The sequence below is a fragment of the Sceloporus occidentalis genome, unplaced genomic scaffold (assembly GCF_023333645.1).
Source record: "Sceloporus occidentalis isolate IW3139 unplaced genomic scaffold, rSceOcc1.0.p SCAF_1, whole genome shotgun sequence".
Classification (NCBI taxonomy): Eukaryota; Metazoa; Chordata; class Lepidosauria; order Squamata; family Phrynosomatidae; genus Sceloporus; species Sceloporus occidentalis.
This window is the reverse complement of record NW_028316981.1, coordinates 199,585,074-199,606,935: the sequence shown is the minus strand read 5'-3', so window position 1 is coordinate 199,606,935 and position 21,862 is coordinate 199,585,074. Positions and strand designations below refer to the sequence as shown.

Below are 21,862 nucleotides of genomic sequence, written 5' to 3'. Positions count from 1 at the left end.
CAAACAAATCTCTCTTTTGTAAATGTGGAAAGGATAATTTAATATGTATTAGTTAAACGTTGCGTAGCTGCAACCTGCAAACTGGTTCCAATCCTTAACATATCAATCCGAATTCAAAACAGCATCAAGAACAATCTCTCTTCCAGAAGGCATATCCAGATGATTTTAAAATTGTGAATGTTAAATTATGATTTTTTTAAAAAATATGGGTTGATTGTTTTAATATGTATTTATCTTACTTGTTCTTTTAAATTGATGCTGTGTGTGTTTTAACAGAAGTCGGGTGTTTTTTTTTAACTGATGTTGCATATTGTATATTAATCTGTTCCTGTTCTCTACCTAAATCCATGGAGTCAGGCAGGTAAGAAATGATAATAATAATAATAATAATAATAATAATAATAATTATTCTCCCCAAATGAAATAAGAGATCTTGTTCCCTTTTCAGTTTTTTATCTGTCTCTTCTTCCTAAAGTTTCATCTTTTTAGTTAGCTCAACAATGAGGCCTTTAACAGAAATTCGAGCTGCATAAATTAAAATGTAGTAATATTACCTGCATGGCATGAAATGGTGGTGCAGACAGAGACTGAGTAGTCTTACACTCTTCCAATATGACAGTTTAACATTGCTTCAGTTGTCATGCACACTCCTCCAACATGATACTTTAACATTGCTTCCGTTGTTAGGCACATAGATAATATTTCACTTCACCTTCCCATCATCACCATTCCAGGCTTCATGACTGTTTCTACATTCCTGAGGTGTTAGAGCAAACAGTTTGCCAATCCTCAATTAAAAAAAAAAAAAAGGGGGGGGGGTAGGGTTGGGCACATGTTTTCTTTTTAAACTTAATTAAATCATAGAGCTATCATGACTATGAGGAATTAAATAAAGTTTGTGTCTGCCACTCTGATGAGAAACACATTTACATGGGAATAAACACCATTTTGTTATAGAAAAAAGGAGGGGTACATATATTGGAAGCAGAGAGCCAGTGTGGTGTGGTATGGTGTAATGTTTTGAGCATTGGACTACAACTCTAGAGACCAGGTTTCAAATCTCTGCTCAGCTACAGAAACCCACCGGGTGATTGTGGGCAAGTCACACTCTCTCAGTCTCAGAGGAAGGCAAAGGAAAACATCCTCTGAACAATCTTGCCAAGAAAACCCCATGATAGGTTTGCCTTAGAGTCATCATAAATCAGAAACAACTTGAAGGCACACAGCAACAACATACTGCAAGTAAAAATAGTACAATGAGTATCTGGAACCATTCCCATGTCCACACTCAACCACCACAACAGCTATAACATGTTAAAAAGAAGATGAAAAGATGATGTGTTGAGCATCAACCTTGGTTGGTCTTGGCATGACCATGCTAGTCCAGGTATTGAATCTGAGCCTGTTCCCCAGTTCTCCCATCACATGTTGCCTTCTGGGTAATTGTTTGTAGACTTCAAGGCTCTGGACCTGAAGGGAAAGGTCAAAACATGACCATAAGGCCAAAGCAAGGTAGAACCATGCTAAATGAAAGGAATCCTCAACAAGGGATCATTTTAAGAGCCGCAGGGTTATTAAGCTGCCAGGAAATGCAAAGAAAAGCAAAGTGAGCATTTAAAGGGGCAATCTAACCCTACCATTGGTTAAGTGGCACTCTCTGTTAAAAGAAGTAATAATATGAAATGTAAGGAAAAGACCAACATGAATAACTGGTGTTCATTTAGCAATTTTCCACTACAGCTTAATTACTACTATTCAAAGACTGCTATCCAGTATACTTCTATGATGTGTTATATCTTGTTATATGCTGTTGCTGGGTAGACTTTCAAAACTTGCTATAAATTGTTATGGTATGCTTGCTTGAGTGCCAAATAGCTTAGTTAGAATGCTGACTTCTGGACTAGTGCTGTTTTGTGAAATAAACTGCTGTCTTCAATTTATGAATTCATTCTTTAACCCTAAATGTGGGGATATTCTATGCTCCAGTTTGCCCTAATTGCATCACTGTCATACAGACTTCACATGATTATTTGTGCTGCTTAAAACATTGTTTCCAGCAGAAGGAAAGCTGTCTATGAATTTTATTCCCTAGTCAATTAAGAACGCTGCTGTTCGACACACAGAAAAAAGGTTGGCTGTCTGCAAAAGCTTCAGGGGACCCACATATGGGAGAAGCCACCTTATCCCTGGCTGCACCATGTGGCTTAAAAGAGATTCCAAGGTGCATTCAGGTACCACTATTTTAAAAAGTGTGGCAAAAGAATCCAACTCATGGAGATCTTAACAGGAGTTGGGAACCTGTGGCACTTCTGATGTTTTGGACTTCAGTTCCCAGAAATCTGAGGTAGCATGTCCAATGGCAAAATTTTACAGGGGTTATCATCTAAAACATCTGGAGGAAATTTGTTTCTGTGTGTGTGAGAGAGAGAGAGATTTCAATGACATCTGCTGAAATTCTGTCAAGGAGCTGTTATAACTTCACGTGAAGAAAATTTACAGTGTTTGTGGCTGTTCAATTGCCAAAAGAAAAAGAAAAATGGGATTTAAGGGGAGATATGATAGAGGTATGCAAAATTATGCATGGTTTGGGACCCTCTATTATAATAGAAGAACCCTATGACAGATAAAGCAATATATTTCTTCACACTATGAATAGTTAAACAGTACTAGCCCCTGTCACAAGATGCAGTGATGGTTGCCAATTTGGATGGCATTAAAAGAGGGCTAGGCATTTCCTTGGAGGCTGAGGCTATCAGTCATAATGGCTATATATTCCCTCCACTACCAAAGGAAGCATGTCTCCTCTTTATAGTGGTTGCCATGAAACACAAACAGGTGTATATTGTCACACTCAGATCCTGACAGTAGGCTTTCCATATGCCATTGATTGATCCATTGTGTGAGCAGAATATCGAATCAGATAGTACTTTCTTCTAGTATTGCTCCTTATGTTTTAATATATCAGTGGCAAGAGGACCAGCAGCTGCTACATTCCTCTGACACAGACAATTAAAGGGCCATAGTTTTGCTCTTTTTAAAAAAAGGTATTGGCAACCTCCCTGCCCTTTGCAACTCAGAAATGTCTGATATCATGAAGAAGTGGGACCCTTTGCAACTGAGAAACGTCTCACATCACTAAGAAGTCTTCACAGTAGGAACTGGTAGCTCATATGTTGTTGGGCAATGAATCTGATCTGGGTTTTAATCTGAATTTTAAAGCATCCCAAAGTGCTGAACCTGTTTGTAGAATAGGATTAAGTACCTTAAATAGCACCTTTAAAATTCAGATTAGAACCTGGGATGAATTCGCTGCCCTACTAACATGGAAGCTAGGAGTTCTGAGATGTGCTATAAGGCATGCTTCACCCATCTGATGGAGGTTTCCTCAGCAGGATTTCTTTGCTGCCTCCATTGACAATGACCTAAGGGTAAAATCAGAAAATACCCCTACCACTGCCAAAAAGAGCAAAGCTTCCCATGCACTGCAAGCTTCAGTACAACATTAGCAGTAAGGCAGAACATGAGTCAGTTTTTAATAATCCATCACCACTCAGTAGTTATAGAAGCAAATGCAACACTGCTCAAGATCTTGATGGGTGGGTAGGTGTATGTGTTAAGCCCAGCTTCCCAGTTAGATGAATGACAGAAAGTTACAGAGTAGAAGAGGTTTTGTATTCTAGCTATTGTGAATATACTATCAAGATGCACATATACACAGAGCTTCTTTGGATACATTATACTGAAAATCAAAGAGCAGGCTGTGGAAATGTTAAGCAAAGCTGCCTCTCTTATCTTAGCCAGATGAAAGAGAGAAAGTGTGTTTTTCCCACTCAGTGAGTTGCATTCAGTCAGGTTCAAAGCCTATGTAAGTGGCTATTGAACTGCAGCTTCAAAAACCATGGGAGACCTTTTTAACAGATCTTTCACATCACATCTCCTTTGGCCTTAAAATATTTTAAGAGAAACTGAAAAATACATAAACTTCTCCTTTCTGGGAACCTATATTCACTCAGAAACTGTCAAATCTGGACTGTACAATATGTGCCTGTGGAATGTGACAGAAATGGCAAGATCTGCCTAAAAGGCAAATAATCACAGTAACTAGGATCTAAAACCAAATATGTTCATTGTGAATACAAGTAGTCAGACGCCAAGATCTTTTGGAGGGGAGATTATTCTACCCCCCTGCCTCTCCAGATGTTTTATATTGTCCCTCCAAAACATACATTTCTGTTGACACATCCATCATGGGGTTATCTCATAAGTCTTCTTCTTTCCTAAGATTGCTTATATGTCAAGAAACCTTGGAGCTTCTTTGTTGTTTTATGTCTGCTGTTTTAGCTACTACATAAGTAGTTTGCTATTACAGTCAGCCATCCATTTCTTTTTTTAAAATATTTTATTGACTTTATAAACAAAAATATACAATAAATCAACCATAACAAATCAATACAGGTGTTCTCATTCATACATCTACTATGAATCTATTACAAACATATAACATACATATAACATTCACACCAACATGAATTCCCTTCACCATTTGCTACTTCCATCCTTTCAGCCTTTTGGTGTTTACAGTCAGCCCTCAATATCTATGGATTCAACCATCCATGGTTTGAAACTATTTTAAAAAAAATCCAAAACACAAACCATGATTTTACCATTTTGTTACACCATTATATATAATAGGACTTGAGCATCCACAGATTTTGGTGTCCATGGGGGTCCTAGAACCAAACCAAACCCCACCAGATAGCAAGGACCCTCTGTAATAAATAGGATATATATGTAGAAAAAGGCATCCTCTCCTTGACACCAGAATCCATTATTCATTCCCTGTTGTTTTTCATCCAACACAATTATTTTGCTGCTGCTGCATCCTTTATCCTCCACATTATCAGTGGTTCATAAAGACTAGCCTTGTGCTTCACAGGAAAACAAGTGAATGCACATTCATCTGCCTATTGTGTGTTAAGGGCATCTGCTGGAAAAAGACACTGGAGAAAGACATACAGCTCGACACCCTCTTAGTTAACAAGAATAATACATTATTTCTGTCACATGGAAACCCTGCAATGCTTACAGAAACAATGACATTAAAAACACACACAACACATTTTGATAAAGGGTTTTCACCTGGATACGAGTATAGGTTTGTCAGAAAGAAATTCAGGATAAAGAAACTTTAGCCAGGGGGGTGCAAATGGTGAGCCTCCAGATGTTGCTGTCGTACAGCATAGAGGAATATCATTCGCGAGCCTCATTGGATATACGTAAAACATGTATATTGTGCATTTTGATTGGCCAATAAAGGTATCACTGGTGGATTTTTGACTGGATGAAATAAAATAGGAAGCTAAATGACTAACAAGCATGGCAGGAACTTCGAGGGACTCAGCCCCTGAGAGTTTAGTGCCTTCCAGATACTGGCTCAAGGTGATGAGGATCATAGTCCAACAAGATGAGGTAGCACAACAGGCTGGGGAAAGCTGAACTGTTCCACCCTACCATTTTTGTTTTTGGCACCTTCATCTGTGGGCAGACTTAAAAAAGAGAGTCTCAGCAGAATTTTTTCCAGAGGGCCCTGAATCTTCCTGAAAGATTCAGACCCAACAGGAAACTTTTTAAAATGTCTATTAAGAGGGGTATAACCCAATTTGGGCATGGAACATGTCAGATATCCCCCAGACTACTCGCACCAAAACAGGGATTTGAGATGTGTGCCATCCAAACAGGACAATACCAGAATGGTGGTGGTGGGGGAGCCCTTTGGCCCATTTAGACAGGGCCTAAGTCTCCCTGAAGCCGTGATGGGGAAAAACACAATCAACCATCTCTCATGCTGCACCACCTGAAGTCGATGCCTCATTCTGCCTAATAGGAAGACAGGCCCCCTAAAGAAAAGAAACTTCAAATATGCACAAAACAAACAATATTTTCCCCTCAGAGGTGACCAAACTCCTTTAGGAGGAGGAAAAAGAAACCAGGACAAGCTCTGAGTGATAACACAGGCTCCTATGGAGTTTCATGTGACATATCCCCTACATACAAATTCCCTGTGGACAGTGAGTAATTATTTCTGGTCCCACGTGTGGACAAAAATGTACATGTTCATCATAAGACTAAAAGCCTTGACAGGATGGCATGATGTCCACACAATGCATGGCCCAATGTTGCCCTGATGCTGCTGTCAAGCTGTGCTCCTGACCGTATATTGGCAAAGTCACAGTGCGCCTCTACTGCTGCATCCAGATAATGTTGTGCCAAAGGAGCATCAAAAAGCCATGGCACCGATGGCTATGGTGCCCTTACTCAGTGCAAGAAGGAGCCACTTTTTGAAGCTCTTTTTTGCACTGTGGAAAGGCGAGATTGGGGCTGTGGCATGTAGTTGCCATGGCCCCAATCCGACAAAGAAAGGGGTGGATGCAGGCCACCCCTTAGGGGCAATCTGTTCAGCCCTTAAGATGCATCTAGCTTCTGGGGCCCACATGTAGCAACACAGATGTGATTCTGCACCAGCTGTGCACACAAAATGAGATTATATAAGCACCTTTCCTTTGCTGAATTGGTGCATGACTGAATTTACAAAGGGTGATAATAATAAATGATAATACATTCTGCTCTTTCTCTCCAGAGGTTGCTTGGGATTCTCCATACTCACCCTCCACTGCATCCCAATAATATGCTGAAAAAATGTCTGAAGAAGGGGAGTGGATCAAAAATCAAGCATGGAGATATGAGACAAAGAAGGTATATGTGCTTCAGGAAGAGAGGTGAGGTATAAACACAAACATGAAATTACCACAAATATGTATTCCTAAAGTCCTAGAAGGACTACATGTATCTTAATTTTTATAGAGTCTCAGTATGGAAAAGTTGAATCTCACCTGCTGCAGAAGTAGCAGCACACTAATAGGCCTATGCATGGAGATCTTGCAAGTGAGGAATGTAGTGGCAGCAGCTCCAGAAACAGGCCATACTATTTCCTGGCACTGCTCAAAGCAGGGAAGGGGGATTGTGTGGTGCCTGGCATGCAAACAGCTGAATTGGGCGTAATCCAGCTGTTCACATGCCCAGGGTTTTGAGGAAACAGTGGGGCTTCCTGTGACTTTGCTAAACCCAGGGCAAAGTTGAGTTAACCAGCATTTCACTGGAAGTCACTCTGCATCATGGAAACAGACAGCATTGGCATCAGAGTGAGCATGGGATTTTGTGCCCATGCAGACAAGGCTGAATATCATTAAGCTCTCTGTTCTAAAGGTTGCCAAATGAGATGTCAAAAGATATCCACATTTGTTGGGACCAGTCTTTCTGTAAGTAAGCCCATTAATTCATTCATTGGTCCAGTTAATCAATGAGTCCAATTACAGCAAATAAAAAAGTGGGACTTCTAACAGACCACACTGGGGAAAAAACTTCAGATCCGATCTATGTGTTTAATCCATCTCGCAGATGCTAACACCATCTCTTTAAAAGTGTGAGAGAGTGAGAGAGAAATATTTAATTGTCTCTTCACACTGCCAGACGTTTCAATTCAGAGGCTTCCAACTATTAATCCTGACTGATGCTCTGCTGAATGCTGAACTATCCAAGTGCTGCAACATAATGCAATGTAGATGTTAATTGAAATTTTGCACTGCATTTTGCAAGGGATGTGTCCATTCCTTTGTGATGAGTGCCTCTGGGTATTATTTAATTATTAGATGGTTTGTGGAAAATGTGTATTGATCTTGGCCTGTAAAATACGTACAAGAGAGGATTGAAAGAGCTCTTTTGGGTCTTGGGTGCACTGATTTTTAAAAAAATATCTAAGCAGCTGAACTTCATCTGTACCACATACTGCTTTTGAAACTTTCAGTTCAGATTTTGCCATTCGTTACAATGGATTTATGAAACTAGTTACGCTAGTTATACTAGAACCTGGCATTGAGATGATCAAAGTGGATGAGATTCTGATAGCTTAATTATTTGTGTAGATAAAAGAGCTGGGAATGCACAGGGTAGACATGTCTAACACATATCAAGTGAAATTATATCCTTGTTCATCCAAGTGTTGTGACTTCCGATATGGCTCCTGTTACCATGTACATATTCTATCCAGATTACAACATCACTCGTTTATCATTTATTCACAATGTATAAAGCAGAGGTGGGGAAAATGTGAAAATCTGGGGATAATTTCACACCTCCATATCAGAACCTGTGGGACAAAAGGGGGGGAGAACTTACATGTTCTGCCCTTTTACTTAAAAAAAAAGAGAGGGTGCCTTGTTTTAAAGCAAATTCAGGATTCCAGGAAGTTTCTGGCAGTGTGAATATGTTATAAAACAGGGTGCATGCTCTTCACCTAGCTGAAAAAGTGGCTTTATGGTCATGCCCTCCAACCTCAGCTGTAGTGGCAAAGGTGTGGCAGAACTGAAGCCATAAAAAATTACACATTCCTGTTACATAGTGGCTCTCACAGTATTTTTTGAAGGAAGGTTGGGAGGAAAAGTTGAGGAAAGGGGCAGTCATGAACTGCAGGGGCACTGTTCTATGAAACTGGGGAAATGGTTGAAAGGGTGCATGTTAGTAAATGAATTTTGAATTCCAAATGTTTTGCAGTTCGCCACTAGAAACTGCCACTAGAAACCTTTTCACCATCAGAAACTTTGTGAGAACAGATTTAGAGTATACCCCTTGCTTTAAACCAGACTCCCCAGTTTAGCTGTCTCTAGATGTCTTGGACTACAACTCCCATCATCCCTAGAAAAGAATGTACCAGTCATGCTTTCTGAGGATGATGTAGTCAATCAATTCTCCATGTTGAGAGAATTTCCATTATAGAATGTAGCACTGAATGGAGTATCTTGACTTCAGTTTCCTCTAGACAGAAGGTATCTTCTCAAATACTGCAAAGCTTTTATGTGATCCCCTTGATAGAATTTAACGCTGGCATGAGATGGAGGTATTAACTTGTCTCCCAGTCAATGGAGAGCTGGTTTCTTTATCAACAAGAATAAGAAGGATCCAGACAGTCAGCCATAAGTAATGATACAGGTCTAAGACAGATTATTCCCCTTATCTTTTTCACCATGTAGAGGATGGTGTTGAACACGCAACGGGGACGAGAAGCAAGAGGGGATTCTATAATTACCCAGCTCTGTAAATCCACTGACAAATAATGAGTGATGAATGTACCGTAATAAATTAGCAAAATTCCGCACCATGGTTACTTAGTAACATTTCTTTGGCGGCTTAATGGGGCTTCATTCAAAGACAATCACTTCAAAAATCTGTATAATTAACACAGTACACAGGATGTCCAAAACAATACTTATTGTAGCTTTATTCTTCTCCCAGAGCAAAAAAAAAACCCACCACTTTCCCCCTTTATTTTCATTCCTCTCCCATGCCCTACATTGTGGCATTTGGGAGTCTGCTGAGAAAAGGATCTCCCTGACTATCAAAAGCTTTTGTGTGTGTGTGTGTGTGTATGGGGGGAATCATATAGTACTTGCATGTTTAACAATAAATCTCAGTGACATGATTAATTCCATACCTCCCCAGTACCTAAAGTATAAATAAATTCAGACATTCTTAAGGTAGTTGATTTACAGTGCAGTCTGGACTTACTGTCAAGAAAACGCATATAGGACTGGACCATTAGAAAGTTATTTTTTAACACTCTTCCTAGGATGAGTGGCAGGAAATGGAGTAAGAAGGTTAATGTATGGGGATGATGCCTTGAGCGATATAATGGAAGGTTGGGCATAAAAAAAATTGAATAAATTTCAATACACAAATATTTGGTAGCATTCCCATGACAATAGTAATAGATAGGTTTCTGCATTTATTCAGAGAAACCATTGGTCCCTAGCTGGGTTTTCAATGAAAGGGACTGTTTGTTTTTCTCTGCTATCTCTTTTAAAATGTGGTTTTAAACCACTTTTGTGTTTTATTTTTTACATCTGTTTTACTACCTGCCATGAGTACCATGTTGTGGCACGAAACTGGAATATAAATTAAAGAAATAAATACCAGCATACATACAATATACCTGTTTTTAATGATCCTCCAAAGACTTTGGACATGTGTCACTTATAAGGATTTAAGGTTGTCTGTAAGGTTGTGTGTGCATATCCATTGAAACTGAGATTTACAGTGCACATATATATGTACTTACTGAGAGGTAGTTTCCATTGAGTTCAGTGGCCCTTGTCGTGAAGCAGATTCCAGCTGAAATCTGCAGTCCAATAAGTTTGTCTTTAAGCTGTGGTTTTCGCAAAAATCCTGTACCTGTTCCCATTTTAGTATTTAGTATCATCTGCATACAGCCATCATTTTCTGATTTGTTTCATAGGCAAAAAACAAAGAAATCTATTCAAAAAAGAGTATATTATAGGCTACTGAAAAGATGTTCAAAAAGCGAACAGGATGATAATAAAATAAAGCTGAAGCGTGTATATGATTAACTGTTTTATATCATTATTTCTTTGAGGTCAGCTGAGAATTTATCAGTACCCTAGATGCTTTGTTATAGACACACACATATTTCACTAAAAGCTTGAAAAATATAGCAAAAGGGTTCTAGCTGCGGGACTCATGGAAAAATTCAGATATTGTTTCCATCTTAAGAAAAAATATAACAAAAACATCAGTGAAGGTTATGGAATCTTTTCTGTCATGTTCCATGAAGCTATAATGGCCCCATTTCAAAATATGGGACATTCATATTTCACTTATACAAAAATACCCAAAGAGATTATGTGATATAATTTAGGCATGTGTGATAATTTAATTAACCAAGCTGTATTTAAAAATATCAAATAAAGTTCCCAGAACATTTGTGGGGGGAAATTGCATAGAATCCTTCCAGATGAAGTGGGTAAGGCAAGATAAGTTACATGCTCTTGGAAGGGATCAGTGGGTCCCCAAAGATCCTCCTGAACAGCCAGCCTCCACCACTACCACCCCGATTGCATTGCCCCCACTTTGCCTGTTTCATACAGACTGCTCTTTTCCAGGGATGGTTCAAAATTCTGGATGGATCCTTTAAAAAGCAAAACTTGGGATGCAGTCACTACTCTGCAGATATGGAAGACATAAATGACTGCTAACCAAAGCAGCTAAAAGTCCACTTCTGATCTTGTTCTATACATCAATCAATCAATACGTGCCCCAGAATGTAGCTGGTTGGAGTGCAAGAGCTATACCAGTCTAGGTTAGTCACAGGTTATCCAAGCAAAATGAGGGGAGAACCACTAGCATGCTCCTCAGCTGGTCCAGGAGTCATTACAACAAGTCAGGAGTCCAGATGCATGAAGCCAGCAAGGAATAAACAGAGTCATCACCACTAAAGCTGTGAGGGAATTGCTGGGAGAATTATAAGCAGCTCCTTAAAGGCCACAGGTGCCTGATCAAGTCAGTGTCTCATAGTTAACAGCCTCTGGGAACAGCGCAATCTCATTTTGTCTCTCCGTTGCTTTGTAAATAATGGTAATCTATCTTCACCATGTGCAATGTCCTTCTGCGGGGCAAGGTCCTCCTCTACCTCAGCTCCTCACGCCTTGGGCTTAGAAAGACCCTCACCATCAGGGGCTGCAGATTCCTGGCAATCTACCTCCTCCTCTGTGCCTGAAACTTCCGACTCCCAATCCAGAGGATCAGTTATAACAGTTTCCAAAAAACATTATTTTTTGTGACAACACAAAACAGGAAGGTTGAAGGACCTTGTTTTGAAAGAAACACATACTGTGAAGTTGAAGGCTTTCATGGCCAGCATCCATAGTTTTTTGTGGATTTTTCAGGCTAGGTGGCCATGTTCTAGAAGAGTTTATTCCTGATGTTTTGCCAGCATCTGTGGCTGGCATCTTCAGAGAAATCTTCTTTGAAGATGCCAGCCACAGATGTTGGCAAAACATCAGGAATAAACTCTTATAGAATATGCCCATAGCCTGAAAAACCCACAAAAAACTAGAGACACATACTTTCAGGAAGCCTGCTTTTGGAAGTTTCCAAGAAACCATTCTCTCTCTTTTAATGAGAAAGGTTGGGCTGTAAGACTTTGGGGGGCTCCTGGGTCACAAAATCAGATGGGGCCATATGTGGCCCATGGGCTATTTCTTGCCCTTCCCTGGAACAGGGTCTCCTTGTGCATGCTTTCATTTACACTAGAGGTCCTACATGTGGCATGGGAGAATGTAGAGCCATGTTCAGTGTACACAGAGGTGGGTTGTGAGACCTCCCTACCAAGACCATAGGGTCTAATTTGAGGTGTATGTTTTAACATATTGTGACCCACTTTGGATACCATTAGGAGAGAAAGTTGGGACCTAAAATCAATCAATCCATCCTTTCAAGAATAAAAATTCCAAAAAGCCCCAGTGCATTGCAATATGTTGTTATGATTTCATTTTATACCTGTGAATAGTCAGAAACATAGGTATTCCTGATAAGCATATACTGCCTGAAAGACTGCCCCACCCAAAACAGGCATCCTGGAATCATCCCAAGGCTTGCTACTAGAAGTACACACCTGATGTCTATTGGTCAGTCTAAATTAGAATAACCCAACCAAATCAATTCCTGAATGCTGCATTTACATAGAGATAAATCTCACTGGAGGCAGCCAGCATGTTGGAGTGGTTTGAGTATTGGACTAGAACTCTAGAGACCAGGGTCCAAATCCCTATTCAGCCATCCACTGGGTGAACTTGGGCAAGTCATACACTCTCAGCCTCAGAGGAAGGCGAAGGCAAATCCCCTCTGAATGAATTGTGCCAAGAAATCCCCATGGCAGGGTTGCCATATATCAGAAATGACTTGAAGACACACAAAAACAAATCCCATTGGCCCTCTCAAGATGGGCCCTTTGCGGTGCCTCCACAACATGCTAGGGTTGTCTCGGGGCAGAGCGTGCACATGCCCCGCAACCCTAGCACATTGTGCACACGCTGCCGTTACACAGCACCTTACACATGGCGCGTGTAACCATTACATCGCAGCTGCGCCGCTTCCATATGGAGCTGCGCAGCTGCGACGTATATGCACCGTCTTTGGCGCTTTGCGGCGCAGCAAAAGGGAGCCGCTTTTTTGAGCTCCTTTTCTGCTGCGCAGCTGCACACATGCAATTTGTATGCTGCGGCGCAGCTGCACAGCAGAGAGAGGCGCTGAGGAGGCACCTGTTCTGGGCAGTCTGTATCCCACCATAGTCTACTCTAAATCAATGCATCTACTATTGTTGGGATTAACAATTATATTCAGGTAATACTTACACTTGTCAAATATCTATAATAACACATTTGTCAGCCAGCTAAGAGAGACCAAATTCAGTTGTCTATTCAGAAAGTGGAACAAAAGGAAAAACAAAACAAAACAATAGAGACCTACTTGGTGGGCCAGAGCCATTTTCACAGGGCACCACAGCCTTGCGAAGGAACATAATTTTTATGTTAGAAAAGTCAGCACCTCGTGCAGTGAAGCATGATTTGGCTCATCTCAATGTGCTATTTGTGATATGTAGTGAACAGCAGCGGGTGACTGAGGGAAGCAGAGGAAATGCAGTTCATTGCTTTTCTAGATAGAATTCCCCTTGCAGAAGGTTGAACCTGACTGTCAGCACAAAATAACATTCATAAGGCTAATTCACATGAGGCTTTCCAAGAAAAAAAAGGGTCAAAGAGCAAGAGATTCAGAGATGAAGGAGAATATGACTGGTGAAGAGAAGAATGGGGGTCAGGAGGCGGGGGGAGAATACTGAGATCTCTCACCAACCTTTATCAGAAGTGCATAGCCCTTGGAAGGAAAAAGTGATTTAGCTGCCATTGGTTAATATGTTCACTTGGAGTATTTGTCAGTGTGAGGAAGCACATGACAAGCATTGGCTATGGGCAGCTATGCTCTGCGCTAACAAATAGGCTGTTCCTATCTTATAGCAGAAGGATTTACAAAATGAGATTGTTCTCACAGGACAGAACAAATGCAGGAGCATGAACAAGATGTAGATATTAAACTACAATTAAAAACTGAGTCAGGAAATAACTAGCTGCTAGTTACAAACAATTAGCTGCGTATAATAACATTTGACCCTCCATATCTACAGATTCTTCATCCATGGATTCAACCATCCACAGCTTGAAAATATTAAAATAATATATAAATTCCAAAAAGCAAACCTTGATTTTACCATTTTATATAAGGGACACCATTTTATTATTCCATTGTAATTTAATGGGATTTGAATATCCATGGAGTTTGATATCCATGCGGGGGTGGGGGGGGCAGGGGTGGTGGTCCTGAATCCAACCAAGTGCTCATTGTACTTTCTTTTCCAGTAATTACGAGATGACTAGTGTGCATTATGACTGTAAATTGTTGTGGGATACCTTCATTCTTTTACCATATCATTGTATCTTTTAGTTAACGGTTAATAGTTATAAAATGGGCCACACTGCCACTCCCTTTTCCTCTTGTATCATGTCTTAATTAGATTATAAGCCTCAGGGCAGGGAACTATTTTGTTGTTCTTTTACTTGTAAAGCATCATATACAGCGATGGTGCTATATAAATAGATGATGATGGTTGATGATATCAAATGTTTCAAGGTTTGGCTTTCACTGATTTCTCATGCTCTCTTGTGAGAGTGGTGGCAACAAAGAATTAGATTGGAGGAGAATGTATTTTACACCAAAAGGTTAGGAACTTGTTACATTTAGAGATTTGCTTCTTTTAAAGGTAACTAACGTGTGGTAAAGTGTGCAAGTAACATGCTCTCAGTCTCAGTGGAAGGCAATGTCAAACCTCCTCTGAACAAATCTTGCCAATGAAACCCCATGATAGGGTTGCCTTAGGGTGGTGGTAAATAGGAAACAACTTGGAGGCACATAACAACAACATAGTGAACAATGGTTTAAATCTCTGCCATTAAGGTAGTCTTAGGCAAGCCACTTATCTATGATCTCCTATCTTCAATATGGGGATAACAACTACGACTTAACTTATAGACTTGTTGCAAGGTTTACCGAGACACTGTGTATACAATCCTTTGAAAATGCCAGAAATGATACGAAAATGTATATTGTCAGACGTAACAGCATGCACGTAGCCCATTTCTATCTGTAATTCAGGGCAGATAGAAACACATTCCTTTAATTGCATGAGTTCAAATGAGGGCAGCACTAGATGCATAACATGCAAATGAACATCATACGGTGGGCATAATCAGTGCATCTGCATTTCTTTCAGTTCCTCTACATTTTGCATGCATGCTGCATTTACATTTGCATACACAGTTCTGATGAAGCAAAGAATCTAAAACAGAAGGTGCTTTTAAGTGCAGATTTCCCTTATTGGATTGAGACAGAGCACCAAACAATCACTGGTCAATTACAACTCAGTACAGCCCACATTCCAAATCCTGTTATGCTAGTTTAGCTTATGTTATGTCAATGATGAGATTCTTGTTCATTCTCATTCGAGCAAATGGCATTCCATAGCTAGAGAATATTATGTTCTCCACCAGATAAGCAAACAAAATGATTTCATCTGACTACATCTGTACCCTTTCCAAAGACACATTCAGAAACTGCTGTGGGTCAAACTTCCACCTTGCAGGAGTGAATGAAATTTTGGCTATTACATTCAAGAGGTCCTAAACTTTACAAATAAGTACAGGGGCAAAACAGACATCATTATGCTAAGGGAACAGGGAGTGGTGAGTTCTCCTGGAGGACTGGCTGCATTCACAGCATGAAAAGTACAACTTCAAAGGAAAGATGCCTCCTTTGAAATTCAGACAGGCATCAGAATGGACACATTTTTCCATCTTGTTATTTATTTGCCGAGTTTCTTTTCATCTTTTGGAGGGCGATAAAGCTCAGAGCTTCTCTCAGCATGATATACTCCTTGGCGGAGTAAAAGGTGACTTTGGAAAAAGCTAACTTTAGAACAAGTAAAGTCATTACTGGTAGAAGCTGAAGTACAACCATACCAAATATTATCCAGTTTCAATGTTTGCTTTGCAGTTAGCATGTTGAAGATAACTGCTTATGCCAAATTCCCATTCTATTTTACTCCTGATTGATCCATCAAATTCTCTGGGTGACCTTGGACCAGTCATTCTTTCAGCCTGACCAACCTCACAGGGATGTTGTGAAGATAAAGTAGGGAGGAGGGAAACCAGGTATGCCACCTTGAACTCACTGGATAAAAGGTGAAATACAAATGTAACCCAGCAGTCATAGCCACTGCAAATCCACCATGTAGCTCATGAATAAAATACTGTACTAGGCAACAGAACTGCAAAAAAACTATAAAATTCTGAGGGGACAGGAATAATTTACTGCATATTTAAGGAAGAGATAAGGATCTTAGGCGGGATACAAACCGCCAAATAGTACGTCATCAATACGTACTAGGGTTAGGAAGGGGCGGTGCTTCCGCACCCCCCTAACCCTAATATGTATTGAATACGTACAAGATGGCGGCGCCCTGTTCATACGGGTGCAGCCATCTTGACGTATCGGACACTGAGCGTCCATACGCATCGCGTCCTTTGTGATGTAGTGAGTGCGCCCCTGGCGCCTCGCTACGTCGCAAACGCGACTCCGAAAGAAGCTCCATTTTGGAGCTTCTTTTTTGCTCCGCGCGGGAGCCGCGCGGTTTGGCTGCTGCAGCTCCCGCGCGGAGCAAACAGCGGCGGCGGGGAAGCACCGCAAAGCGGCGGTTTGTATCCCGCCTTAGATTCATAGATTCATAACCATAAACTTACATATTTTGAAAGAGCTGATGTAGTGTTTGTTGATAAGAACACAGTCTGCAACTGTTGTGTGCATTCAATTTATTTCTGACTTATGGTGACTTAAAGACAAAGCTAACGTGTTTTCTTGGCAAGATTTGTTCAGAAGCCTCTGCCTTCCTCTGAGGCTAAAAGGATGTGACTTGCCCAAGATCATCAAGTGGGTTTCCATGGCTTAGCAGAGACTTCCAGTGTCCTAGTCCAACACTCAAATTGCTACACTAGGCTGGCTTTCAGCGTGAGTTGGGAAATCTTGAATTCAAATCCCATCTGAATCAGAAATTCCTCAGTCAGCCTGAAACAAGCCACTGTTTCTTAGCCTTGCAGTAATACCACTTACCTACCTTATGAAATTGCTGTGCTAATTCTAAGGCTACCACATCATACCATATTTGCCCATGGACCTTTGTTTGAAATAAGCTTTGCTAAGAAACCCTGGGAAAACATGCTGATTTTGCCACCTCCCCCTAAAAAAAAGAATTGCTTTTTTGGGGGGCATACAATCTGTGAGGGGGGATTGGGGAGTCTTCTAGTTAAGGACCCACTTGAAGGAATACTGTAAGGATCTTCGAAAACTGGAGGGGGGAGACGACTTTGCTCCCAAGCCATAGTCAATCTAAAGCAGACAGTAGCATTGGGCTAGATATTTTAATAGCTTGATGTGTTCTGGTTGCTAATGCTGATCTTCCAGATGAATAGCTGTTTACAAGCTTGCTTCTGTGTTTCCAAGACATGGTCCCAAGACTAGGATCAAAGGCTGCAACAGTACAACTAAATTATACCATTGGTTTTTGATGTTTGGGCTGTAGGTGCTGTTGGTTACTCATGTTGTTAAATCAGTGTCACACACCTACAGGGCAAAAGGTAGCATCAGGCTTAGGGATCCTCAAGATTTACAGAAGGTAACTAATTCTAGTGTGCCAATGTGGTGTAGTGGTTTGAATGGACTATGACTCTGGGAGACCAAGGTTTGAATCTCTGCTTGGTCATGGAAACCCAACGGGTCGTCTTGCACAAGTCACATACCCTCTCAGCCTCAGAGAAGAGCACTGACAAACCCTCTCTGAACAAATCTTGGCACTAGAACCCTGTGATAGGTTTGCTTTAGGGTCACCATAAGTCAGAAGTGATTGGAAGGCACACATAAATTGAACCCTGTTCTCCAGTGTCGCAGTCCAATACTCAAACTGCGACACCATGCTGGCATAGATAGATAGATAGATAGAGAGAGAGAGAGAGAGAGAGAGGGAGAGAGAGAGAGATCCCTAAAGAGGGAAGGATCCAAACTCAGCTCAATGAGGACTGATCACACTCTATGGCCTCACAATGCTGTCTGAGTAATTAAAAAAATGGGAGGGGAAGCAGAATGAAATGGAGTGGCTGGAATCCTAAAGAAAAAAATGCTCCACACTGCAACATTTTGTTGCATTTTTCCAACACAGCAAGCTTCAGGTACATTCTAGAGATACTGTATATTCTCATGTATAAGTCTAGAATTTTTACTTAAAAAATTGACCCAAAAAGCTTGTGGCGACTTATCTATGGGACATTGTAAGTATTGTACTTTAACTCTTATTAAAAAAGAAACCATTCCCTGGTGAAAGGCAGGAATGCAATCTGTCCTGGATGCACTGATCACTTCTACTCTTCATCCAACCAGCCTTTAGTGTGACCACAAAAAGTAATAACTGCAGACATTTTGTAGGTTCTTTGGCATTGTTTTCCTTCGATTCATTATTTAGATCCATTGTTGCATGCCCCTAAGTTTTACCCTCAACTTATCCACGGGTCATATCAAAATCCATAATTCCGGCCCCCAAACCTGCTGTTGACTTATATATGAGGTTGACTTATAGTTGAGTATATATGGTACCTTAACCCAGAAAATTCATCCTGCTTATACGAGCAGACCTCGTTGTTTCAACCCTCATTTTCAAATCACAGTAAATTTGATAACATACTAAAAATCTAGGGTAGAAGACTAAACGAGGCTACAATGGAAGGCATTAGCCTCCCATTTCATTTCCATTGAGGAGATGTAGTAGCTGCAAGGCCTGCTTTCCCCATTCATGCACCATGCTCTTAGAAGGTTTGTTCCCCATTAGGGAAGAGCTGGGAGCCTTCCAGAAGATCAAAGGCAAGCCACTTTGGAAAGCAAATTCTAAGCTTGTGATAATGAGGTGAACACTGTGTCACTTGAGCTCTCGATATTAAACTTAAAAAGTGGGCCAGTTTAATAGCTTCCTGCTATTGGGGGATGTCTTTATTCCTTTCTCCCTGGAGATCTTTTGTGCACTTTAAATAATGGTATGCAGCACTGGGCCAAAAGAAGATAAATTATAAGTATCCCCCCCCCCCCCCGCCCTGTTAAAAATGTGAAGCATTTCAAAGGGTGGAAGGTGCAATCCAATAAAGAAGCTGTAGTCACGCTAACAGCAGACTCCTAAAACTTAAATCACAATCCTTGAATGTCAGTCCAAAAGTGAATGGATATTAATTGGTTTACATCCAAATGTTCCAGCTTAATTGGCTTGTAGGTGGGGTGAGACACTTTTTAAAAAGAAAACTGCAGCTTTTTGGCTGTTTAAATGGTCTGTCCGCAATCAATAGCAGGTAATATAAATGGAAGTAGGAATTACTCAACTTTTTCCCCCCGAAACACATATTTTGCAAAACTGAAACAGCCAGTATTAAGACACCTTTCTTCTACCTCTTCATTTTCTTCCTCATACTAATTTAACACAATGAAATGTAAGGCACTGTCTCTCTTTTCTCCACTGCTGAACATCTTCTGTGTGGCACCCACTGTCACAGGTTTACTGTTCTCTGTAATTAATTCTCAGTTCACTGCCCACACTTCACAAACCTCTTTCCCTACAAGCAATAGCATGACATTAGCCACTTCCTCACCTCTCTACTCTCCTTGCACTGCTTCCCATTCATGCCTCCCTTGTGGGTGCTCTGCGGAGAAGCTGTCAGCTGGCTGCTCCTCATAGCTTGATTCCTTGTGCCATTTTCTGGCTTGTGATATTTGGGTGCTTCCATGCTGGTGCTTCTTGACATTAGTAGTCGAAAGGCACTGGGGCACCTATTCCAGCTTTCTCCCCTTAATAGATATTTTATGTGTGTGTGTATGCATGTGTTGATGTGTGTGTAGAGGGGGAGAGAACACAAGAAGCAATGCATGAAAAACACAGGAAAGCTATAAAGGGGTACTTGGAAAATTCTGGGAATGAAGCAGAATGACTGGATAATAAATGCCTCCCCCAGGAACTACCGTAGACAACATGATGAACTATAAAGCTACAAATGCCTTGCACATTTTTCTTTTAGAATATAACCTGTCACTCCATTTCAGAAGAAAGGGTGAAGGAATAGTAGTTTTCAGTGAACCAGATTGACTCTATGAAAGGGTAGATCAGCAATAGGACAAGTAGTCAGGAGACACTTGAAGTATCCAGGCTTCCTAGAGCTTGTTTCTCTCCTAGGGAGAGGGAAAGTGTACACATTGGTGCCAAATGGGATTTCAGATACAGATAGAGCTTAAAGAGGAGGAAATTCACCATGAAATGGTAGTAGATGCAATGTTGGTGCTCAAAGATTCATTGATCAGCTTTGTGGGTCATCCAGGACAAAATGAGGTTGCATTTCTTCAGAGATAACAATATCAGTATCAGTATAAGTATTTTAGAAAGCGTGAAAGATTAATCTTCTGAGAAATTGTTCCCATTAATGTTATCCTATACACCACAGTCCTTCTAAAGTTTAAAATTTAAACCATCTGTGCATAGGGGAATATGCATTCCTGATATTTGAGCAATAAAGGCCAAAATAAGCATTTTGGCTGCTTTTACATACGTGCTAAATGTCCTGATTTGGTAGGGACAGTCCCAATTGATACTCTGCCATTTCACTTTTTCAGCTGCTTTTTAAAATGCCTTAGTTTCTCTCCCCTCCTCCCACTTTCCCCTCTTTGTCCTTTGTCTTTGGCTGCAATATGGGTCCAATATGCAAAGGTAGTTTTTCTCCATCAATGGGGGGAGGGGGCAAAATCTGGCCTTTCCCTGTAGACCAGTGATTCTCGAAGTAGATGGTATGCCCCCTGGGGGGGAGTGGAAGGATCCAGGGGGACAGTGAGGGGGGAATGGGGAAACGGGGGGGGGGGGGGTGAAAGGGAAAAGGAGGCGACAGGGAGGTATTTAATCAAAGTATTGGTGCACAAGGAAGACAAGGGGGACCAGTGGTCTTTAGGACCATGGAGTGGATGAAAGTTGCATAAAACCTCTTTTCAGAATCCCTTAAAATCACTGCACAGCCTCACTGATCACTTGATGTGGTGGATGTCTCCTGCTCTTCACCTTCCCACATGAACTCACTCCCTTAGCCACATCTTTTGCTAGTAGTGGCAGTGGCAGTTGGGAAACTGGCAAGGCTGGCCACAGGCATTGCTTCTGTGGCCCAGAGTAGTGCCATTTGGGGAAGACTGATTGAATGGAGCAAGGAGTTAGCTCATGGGGTGGCATGGGAGAAGCAGTGGCAAAAAAAGTAGTTTTCTAATTTGGGATCCTTCTTAAGCTTTGTGAGCTTTGCTTGGACTTGGCTGGTGGTTGGAGCTGCATTGCTGTTCCTGCTTTCTTTCATTGGGCAGACTGAGAGAAGAGGTAGCAGAAGAAACAATATTGGTGTATGTAGGGAACATTTGAAGCTGTGTGGAGAAGACATGTCTCTGGAGAAGGAAGAGGAGTATCTGGAATCAATTCTTGGAAAGAGTCCTTCATCTTGGAGTGGCTCTTGTAGTTAAAATCTCTCCCTTTCCCCATCCATGCCAGTTTCCAGTCCAGAGTATGTGAACTCTGTAAATCCACTACACACATCAGCTATAGCAGTACTGGCGAACATTTTAGAGACCAAGAGCCCAAATTGCAACCCAAAACCCACTTATTTATTGCAAAGTTCCACATCCCTCTGGCATTCTAATAACAAACTCTGGTGAACTCTGTGTTGGGGCGACGGCGTGTGTGCCCACAGAGAGGGGTCTGAGTGCCATAGGTTCACCACCACTGAGCTATAGCAATAGCAAT

At 41.1% G+C, this 21,862-nt stretch overlaps 1 protein-coding gene across 5 annotated transcripts in view; it reads right to left on the bottom strand.

Moving 5' to 3' along the window:
• Positions 1-21,862, bottom strand: part of LOC149323228 (phospholipid phosphatase-related protein type 1) — a 150,033-nt gene that overhangs the window by 97,182 nt on the left and 30,989 nt on the right. The window contains exon 2 of one of the 5 annotated variants that reach the window (XM_089488600.1): positions 1,354-1,470. The exons of the other annotated variants lie outside the window; for them this stretch is intronic. The gene's annotated coding sequence lies outside the window, so the exon portion shown is untranslated. The remainder of the gene's footprint in view (positions 1-1,353; positions 1,471-21,862) is intronic. 5 annotated transcript variants of the gene reach the window in all.